Source organism: Octopus bimaculoides, chromosome 30 (assembly GCF_046866305.1).
Source record: "Octopus bimaculoides isolate indiv1 chromosome 30, ASM4686630v1, whole genome shotgun sequence".
Classification (NCBI taxonomy): domain Eukaryota; kingdom Metazoa; phylum Mollusca; class Cephalopoda; order Octopoda; family Octopodidae; genus Octopus; species Octopus bimaculoides.
The window spans coordinates 12,927,979-12,938,194 of NC_142957.1; positions in this window are offsets into that span (position 1 = coordinate 12,927,979).

Consider the following 10,216-nt stretch of genomic DNA (forward strand, 5'->3'; position numbering starts at 1 on the left):
GGTGAAACCTACCGTTTGAGCAACTTCCTCGACATCTTACTCAAACCGTTTCTAAAATATGTGAAAAGCTTCATCAGGGATGACTCATACATGCTAAACCACCCCCCGAAGACAATAGTATCATTCGATGTGGTGAATTTGTACACCAATATCCCACACGATTATGGTATAGAAGCGATGATCACCTTCTGGCTAGAAAAATACCCACAAGAGATGCCAGGACGCATGAACCACAGATTCATAATCGCAGCAATCCTAACACCAACCACCGCACACAGTGGACTGAGTGCTTTTTACGTGGCACCAGCACGGGGGGGGGGGGCGGCAGTTTTGGAAAGGTTTTTACAGCTGGATGCCCTTCCAAAGGCCAACCACTTTACATGTTTGTTTATAGTTTCAGCTTACAGCTGCGGCCATGCTGGTGCACCGCCGCCAATTTTCTCTGAGCCTCTTTCATTTGGCCGAGATATTTTAATTTATTTCTGATGTCTAGGGATGGATACTGATGTGTATTAGCGAGCTTTCTGGAGAATTTAAAAGGCAAATATTGCCTTATCTTGTTTTACTCATTTTGCCCCAACCAAGTTTGTCCTTTAGAAGCTCAAAGAGAATGGCGTTTAAATATGTCATTTTTTAACTACATTTCTGTTGGTGTCTCGGTGGTCTTGTGGGTAAAGGCATATGTAAACACCACTAACATCCTGGGCAGGGGTCTTACGAAAATTTTTCACATTTTTTTTTATCTCTAGGGGGAAAAAATGAAAATGTTAAATAAACCCCTCCCCCTATAATACCTGGCACAGATTTGAAACCTTTAGTCGAGCAAATCGACCCCAGGACTTATTCTATCTGTGTCTTTTGCCGAACCGCTAAGTTACGGGGGACATAAACACACCAGCATCGGTTGTCAAGTGATGTTGGGGGGGGGGGGGGGACATCAGTTTCCGTCTTCCAAATCCACTCACAATTTTATTATCAATCAGCTGAAATTACAGAGTGACTCAAGGTATGATCGTTTCATGAATTGACACTTAAGAAACTGGCTTCAAATTATGAGGATTACCTTCACATAGTCTGGTTAAAATAATAAATTTCTGGATTATTCTAGAATAAATTGTAAAAACAATTACAAAGTCCTGTGAATAATGTATCATTTGCCTGATAGAAAAGAAAATCTAATTCCGATAATGGTGTAAAACAGGCCTTCGAAGATTTTATTCACTCTAGATTGCCAGGCTTTTACAGTTCTGGGCTGGACAAGTTAAAATTCTATCGAACCCAAATGAAATTAAGGATAACACTATGGATTTCTGCCGAAAATTACGCCTTACAGAAGCACTTGACAACTACAACAGCAAAGATGAGTCTATAGTAAAAAAACAAAATTGAATACTGTCCTGCAAAAGACAGAAATAAAGCAGTTGATGCTTTTTGTGAACACATTACCAGTTTTCCTTTTAATACCCTACAAAAACAACGAATTAAATCCAACCTTAATGTAAAGACCTAATCGAGTTAAAAAATGATATAAACCTCACCATTAAAGAAGCCGACAAAGGAAATGCGGTAGTGGTGAAACCTACCGTTTGAGCAACTTCCTCGACATCTTACTCAAACCGTTTCTAAAATATGTGAAAAGCTTCATCAGGGATGACTCATACATGCTAAACCACCCCCCGAAGACAATAGTATCATTCGATGTGGTGAATTTGTACACCAATATCCCACACGATTATGGTATAGAAGCGATGATCACCTTCTGGCTAGAAAAATACCCACAAGAGATGCCAGGACGCATGAACCACAGATTCATAATCGCAGCAATCCTAACACCAACCACCGCACACAGTGGACTGAGTGCTTTTTACGTGGCACCAGCACGGGGGGGGGGCGGCAGTTTTGGAAAGGTTTTTACAGCTGGATGCCCTTCCAAAGGCCAACCACTTTACATGTTTGTTTATAGTTTCAGCTTACAGCTGCGGCCATGCTGGTGCACCGCCGCCAATTTTCTCTGAGCCTCTTTCATTTGGCCGAGATATTTTAATTTATTTCTGATGTCTAGGGATGGATACTGATGTGTATTAGCGAGCTTTCTGGAGAATTTAAAAGGCAAATATTGCCTTATCTTGTTTTACTCATTTTGCCCCAACCAAGTTTGTCCTTTAGAAGCTCAAAGAGAATGGCGTTTAAATATGTCATTTTTTAACTACATTTCTGTTGGTGTCTCGGTGGTCTTGTGGGTAAAGGCATATGTAAACACCACTAACATCCTGGGCAGGGGTCTTACGAAAATTTTTCACATTTTTTTTTATCTCTAGGGGGAAAAAATGAAAATGTTAAATAAACCCCTCCCCCTATAATACCTGGCACAGATTTGAAACCTTTAGTCGAGCAAATCGACCCCAGGACTTATTCTATCTGTGTCTTTTGCCGAACCGCTAAGTTACGGGGGACATAAACACACCAGCATCGGTTGTCAAGTGATGTTGGGGGGGGGGGGACATCAGTTTCCGTCTTCCAAATCCACTCACAATTTTATTATCAATCAGCTGAAATTACAGAGTGACTCAAGGTATGATCGTTTCATGAATTGACACTTAAGAAACTGGCTTCAAATTATGAGGATTACCTTCACATAGTCTGGTTAAAATAATAAATTTCTGGATTATTCTAGAATAAATTGTAAAAACAATTACAAAGTCCTGTGAATAATGTATCATTTGCCTGATAGAAAAGAAAATCTAATTCCGATAATGGTGTAAAACAGGCCTTCGAAGATTTTATTCACTCTAGATTGCCAGGCTTTTACAGTTCTGGGCTGGACAAGTTAAAATTCTATCGAACCCAAATGAAATTAAGGATAACACTATGGATTTCTGCCGAAAATTACGCCTTACAGAAGCACTTGACAACTACAACAGCAAAGGAGTCTATAGTAAAAAAACAAAATTGAATACTGTCCTGCAAAAGACAGAAATAAAGCAGTTGATGCTTTTTGTGAACACATTACCAGTTTTCCTTTTAATACCCTACAAAAACAACGAATTAAATCCAACCTTAATGTAAAGACCTAATCGAGTTAAAAAATGATATAAACCTCACCATTAAAGAAGCCGACAAAGGAAATGCGGTAGTGGTGAAACCTACCGTTTGAGCAACTTCCTCGACATCTTACTCAAACCGTTTCTAAAATATGTGAAAAGCTTCATCAGGGATGACTCATACATGCTAAACCACCCCCCGAAGACAATAGTATCATTCGATGTGGTGAATTTGTACACCAATATCCCACACGATTATGGTATAGAAGCGATGATCACCTTCTGGCTAGAAAAATACCCACAAGAGATGCCAGGACGCATGAACCACAGATTCATAATCGCAGCAATCCTAACACCAACCACCGCACACAGTGGACTGAGTGCTTTTTACGTGGCACCAGCACGGGGGGGGGGGGGGGCAGTTTTGGAAAGGTTTTTACAGCTGGATGCCCTTCCAAAGGCCAACCACTTTACATGTTTGTTTATAGTTTCAGCTTACAGCTGCGGCCATGCTGGTGCACCGCCGCCAATTTTCTCTGAGCCTCTTTCATTTGGCCGAGATATTTTAATTTATTTCTGATGTCTAGGGATGGATACTGATGTGTATTAGCGAGCTTTCTGGAGAATTTAAAAGGCAAATATTGCCTTATCTTGTTTTACTCATTTTGCCCCAACCAAGTTTGTCCTTTAGAAGCTCAAAGAGAATGGCGTTTAAATATGTCATTTTTTAACTACATTTCTGTTGGTGTCTCGGTGGTCTTGTGGGTAAAGGCATATGTAAACACCACTAACATCCTGGGCAGGGGTCTTACGAAAATTTTTCACATTTTTTTTTATCTCTAGGGGGAAAAAATGAAAATGTTAAATAAACCCCTCCCCCTATAATACCTGGCACAGATTTGAAACCTTTAGTCGAGCAAATCGACCCCAGGACTTATTCTATCTGTGTCTTTTGCCGAACCGCTAAGTTACGGGGGACATAAACACACCAGCATCGGTTGTCAAGTGATGTTGGGGGGGGGGGGGGACATCAGTTTCCGTCTTCCAAATCCACTCACAATTTTATTATCAATCAGCTGAAATTACAGAGTGACTCAAGGTATGATCGTTTCATGAATTGACACTTAAGAAACTGGCTTCAAATTATGAGGATTACCTTCACATAGTCTGGTTAAAATAATAAATTTCTGGATTATTCTAGAATAAATTGTAAAAACAATTACAAAGTCCTGTGAATAATGTATCATTTGCCTGATAGAAAAGAAAATCTAATTCCGATAATGGTGTAAAACAGGCCTTCGAAGATTTTATTCACTCTAGATTGCCAGGCTTTTACAGTTCTGGGCTGGACAAGTTAAAATTCTATCGAACCCAAATGAAATTAAGGATAACACTATGGATTTCTGCCGAAAATTACGCCTTACAGAAGCACTTGACAACTACAACAGCAAAGATGAGTCTATAGTAAAAAAACAAAATTGAATACTGTCCTGCAAAAGACAGAAATAAAGCAGTTGATGCTTTTTGTGAACACATTACCAGTTTTCCTTTTAATACCCTACAAAAACAACGAATTAAATCCAACCTTAATGTAAAGACCTAATCGAGTTAAAAAATGATATAAACCTCACCATTAAAGAAGCCGACAAAGGAAATGCGGTAGTGGTGAAACCTACCGTTTGAGCAACTTCCTCGACATCTTACTCAAACCGTTTCTAAAATATGTGAAAAGCTTCATCAGGGATGACTCATACATGCTAAACCACCCCCCGAAGACAATAGTATCATTCGATGTGGTGAATTTGTACACCAATATCCCACACGATTATGGTATAGAAGCGATGATCACCTTCTGGCTAGAAAAATACCCACAAGAGATGCCAGGACGCATGAACCACAGATTCATAATCGCAGCAATCCTAACACCAACCACCGCACACAGTGGACTGAGTGCTTTTTACGTGGCACCAGCACGGGGGGGGGGGGCAGTTTTGGAAAGGTTTTTACAGCTGGATGCCCTTCCAAAGGCCAACCACTTTACATGTTTGTTTATAGTTTCAGCTTACAGCTGCGGCCATGCTGGTGCACCGCCGCCAATTTTCTCTGAGCCTCTTTCATTTGGCCGAGATATTTTAATTTATTTCTGATGTCTAGGGATGGATACTGATGTGTATTAGCGAGCTTTCTGGAGAATTTAAAAGGCAAATATTGCCTTATCTTGTTTTACTCATTTTGCCCCAACCAAGTTTGTCCTTTAGAAGCTCAAAGAGAATGGCGTTTAAATATGTCATTTTTTAACTACATTTCTGTTGGTGTCTCGGTGGTCTTGTGGGTAAAGGCATATGTAAACACCACTAACATCCTGGGCAGGGGTCTTACGAAAATTTTTCACATTTTTTTTTTATCTCTAGGGGGAAAAAAATGAAAATGTTAAATAAACCCCTCCCCCTATAATACCTGGCACAGATTTGAAACCTTTAGTCGAGCAAATCGACCCCAGGACTTATTCTATCTGTGTCTTTTGCCGAACCGCTAAGTTACGGGGGACATAAACACACCAGCATCGGTTGTCAAGTGATGTTGGGGGGGGGGGGGACATCAGTTTCCGTCTTCCAAATCCACTCACAATTTTATTATCAATCAGCTGAAATTACAGAGTGACTCAAGGTATGATCGTTTCATGAATTGACACTTAAGAAACTGGCTTCAAATTATGAGGATTACCTTCACATAGTCTGGTTAAAATAATAAATTTCTGGATTATTCTAGAATAAATTGTAAAAACAATTACAAAGTCCTGTGAATAATGTATCATTTGCCTGATAGAAAAGAAAATCTAATTCCGATAATGGTGTAAAACAGGCCTTCGAAGATTTTATTCACTCTAGATTGCCAGGCTTTTACAGTTCTGGGCTGGACAAGTTAAAATTCTATCGAACCCAAATGAAATTAAGGATAACACTATGGATTTCTGCCGAAAATTACGCCTTACAGAAGCACTTGACAACTACAACAGCAAAGATGAGTCTATAGTAAAAAAACAAAATTGAATACTGTCCTGCAAAAGACAGAAATAAAGCAGTTGATGCTTTTTGTGAACACATTACCAGTTTTCCTTTTAATACCCTACAAAAACAACGAATTAAATCCAACCTTAATGTAAAGACCTAATCGAGTTAAAAAATGATATAAACCTCACCATTAAAGAAGCCGACAAAGGAAATGCGGTAGTGGTGAAACCTACCGTTTGAGCAACTTCCTCGACATCTTACTCAAACCGTTTCTAAAATATGTGAAAAGCTTCATCAGGGATGACTCATACATGCTAAACCACCCCCCGAAGACAATAGTATCATTCGATGTGGTGAATTTGTACACCAATATCCCACACGATTATGGTATAGAAGCGATGATCACCTTCTGGCTAGAAAAATACCCACAAGAGATGCCAGGACGCATGAACCACAGATTCATAATCGCAGCAATCCTAACACCAACCACCGCACACAGTGGACTGAGTGCTTTTTACGTGGCACCAGCACGGGGGGGGGGGGGGGCAGTTTTGGAAAGGTTTTTACAGCTGGATGCCCTTCCAAAGGCCAACCACTTTACATGTTTGTTTATAGTTTCAGCTTACAGCTCGGCCATGCTGGTGCACCGCCGCCAATTTTCTCTGAGCCTCTTTCATTTGGCCGAGATATTTTAATTTATTTCTGATGTCTAGGGATGGATACTGATGTGTATTAGCGAGCTTTCTGGAGAATTTAAAAGGCAAATATTGCCTTATCTTGTTTTACTCATTTTGCCCCAACCAAGTTTGTCCTTTAGAAGCTCAAAGAGAATGGCGTTTAAATATGTCATTTTTTAACTACATTTCTGTTGGTGTCTCGGTGGTCTTGTGGGTAAAGGCATATGTAAACACCACTAACATCCTGGGCAGGGGTCTTACGAAAATTTTTCACATTTTTTTTTATCTCTAGGGGGAAAAAATGAAAATGTTAAATAAACCCCTCCCCCTATAATACCTGGCACAGATTTGAAACCTTTAGTCGAGCAAATCGACCCCAGGACTTATTCTATCTGTGTCTTTTGCCGAACCGCTAAGTTACGGGGGACATAAACACACCAGCATCGGTTGTCAAGTGATGTTGGGGGGGGGGGGACATCAGTTTCCGTCTTCCAAATCCACTCACAATTTTATTATCAATCAGCTGAAATTACAGAGTGACTCAAGGTATGATCGTTTCATGAATTGACACTTAAGAAACTGGCTTCAAATTATGAGGATTACCTTCACATAGTCTGGTTAAAATAATAAATTTCTGGATTATTCTAGAATAAATTGTAAAAACAATTACAAAGTCCTGTGAATAATGTATCATTTGCCTGATAGAAAAGAAAATCTAATTCCGATAATGGTGTAAAACAGGCCTTCGAAGATTTTATTCACTCTAGATTGCCAGGCTTTTACAGTTCTGGGCTGGACAAGTTAAAATTCTATCGAACCCAAATGAAATTAAGGATAACACTATGGATTTCTGCCGAAAATTACGCCTTACAGAAGCACTTGACAACTACAACAGCAAAGATGAGTCTATAGTAAAAAAACAAAATTGAATACTGTCCTGCAAAAGACAGAAATAAAGCAGTTGATGCTTTTTGTGAACACATTACCAGTTTTCCTTTTAATACCCTACAAAAACAACGAATTAAATCCAACCTTAATGTAACGACCTAATCGAGTTAAAAAATGATATAAACCTCACCATTAAAGAAGCCGACAAAGGAAATGCGGTAGTGGTGAAACCTACCGTTTGAGCAACTTCCTCGACATCTTACTCAAACCGTTTCTAAAATATGTGAAAAGCTTCATCAGGGATGACTTATACATGCTAAACCACCCCCCGAAGACAATAGTATCATTCGATGTGGTGAATTTGTACACCAATATCCCACACGATTATGGTATAGAAGCGATGATCACCTTCTGGCTAGAAAAATACCCACAAGAGATGCCAGGACGCATGAACCACAGATTCATAATCGCAGCAATCCTAACACCAACCACCGCACACAGTGGACTGAGTGCTTTTTACGTGGCACCAGCACGGGGGGGGGGCAGTTTTGGAAAGGTTTTTACAGCTGGATGCCCTTCCAAAGGCCAACCACTTTACATGTTTGTTTATAGTTTCAGCTTACAGCTGCGGCCATGCTGGTGCACCGCCGCCAATTTTCTCTGAGCCTCTTTCATTTGGCCGAGATATTTTAATTTATTTCTGATGTCTAGGGATGGATACTGATGTGTATTAGCGAGCTTTCTGGAGAATTTAAAAGGCAAATATTGCCTTATCTTGTTTTACTCATTTTGCCCCAACCAAGTTTGTCCTTTAGAAGCTCAAAGAGAATGGCGTTTAAATATGTCATTTTTTAACTACATTTCTGTTGGTGTCTCGGTGGTCTTGTGGGTAAAGGCATATGTAAACACCACTAACATCCTGGGCAGGGGTCTTACGAAAATTTTTCACATTTTTTTTTATCTCTAGGGGGAAAAAATGAAAATGTTAAATAAACCCCTCCCCCTATAATACCTGGCACAGATTTGAAACCTCCACCTTTGTGTCATGTTACTACTTCTAAACACCTCTACCTATGAGGCCACCGAAGCAACAACGATATTAATATGAAAATTGAGCTATTTCGCGCCGATTTTTAAAGGAAAGAAAAGGGTCAATGAATACTTGCCATTACATTTTTAATCAACCAAACATGAACCATTTTGCTGCACATTGCGTCTCCATCTTTCCTTCAACTTGAAAATACCCTCTTCCCAGAAGTGAGATGGTTTCATGCCAAATAAGTTGAAAGGTAAGCTACTATAAATCGGCACGAATTTTCCGGACAACCCAATATATATATATATATATATATATATATATATATATACACTCTTTTACTTGTTTCAGTCATTTATAAACCTAACTTTTGTGTGTCTGTGTTTGGCCCCCCAATATCGCTTGACAACCTATGCTGCTGTGTTTATGTCCCCGTAACTTAGCGGTTCGGCAAAAGAGACCGATAGAATAAGTACTAGGCTTCCAAAGAATAAGTCCTGGGGTCGATTTGCTCGACTAAAGGCGATGCTCCAGTATGGCCACAGTCAAAAGTGTAATAATAACTTGTCCTGTAATTTTCCAGGTTTATAATTTAAAGAATATCATTTCTCTTGTTCACATTTGGCCATCTATTCCACGTGTTTTTCTTGGCTATGCAATTATGCTAATTAATAAAGTTTTGGTAGATTTCTATGGCTGGATACCCTTCCTGATGTCAATCACTTTATAGAGTATGCTATATATATATATATATGTGTGTGTTTGTGTTTGTCCCCCCACCGCAACAACTGGTGTTGGTATACATGTATGTATGTGTATATTACATACAAAAATAAGAGGAATTACCAACAAATGTGGATTCCTAAATGCTAGAAATAGATGCCGAATCATCTAACCACGAAAAAATTATGTTCTCAGTAGAAAATTTAGCGACACAACAGCATTTAGGAATCCACAATTGCTGGTCATTCCTCTTATTTTTGTATGTAATATAATTCTAATCTTCGGATTTTTTTAATATGCTAGACCACTGGTTTTAATTGATTAATATCAATTTCTACCCTCATTAATAAATTTTATGTATGTGTATATATATGGGAGAATGTACAGATATATATATGCCAGTTCCCTTGTCGTTTGACGAGAATTTTCGTGCAAAAAAAAAAAAAAAAGATTCCAAAATTTAAAAACGCAATAAATTCCAAAATTTAAAGAGACGGCGGGAACTTATTTGCCAACCGAATATATATTTAATTATATGTATTTATTTTATCCTAATTAATAATAATTCGGATAGAATAATGGGTTAATAGAAACCAGAGTAGCAAAGATCACAAAATAACTGTGTAATTCCTGTTTGTGAGGCAGAAACTCCTTGATATTTTGGGTATTTGAGTACATATAAATTTAAGGAATGGAGTAAACGCATGTTATAACTGCATACTTTATTCCGACATATGTTTCGAAGAATTACAATTTATGCCATCCATAGGAATCGTCGATGTTAGAAATGTAAACTTCTCCTCAGGGAAATTTATGGGAACCATCTTAAACGTAAGACAT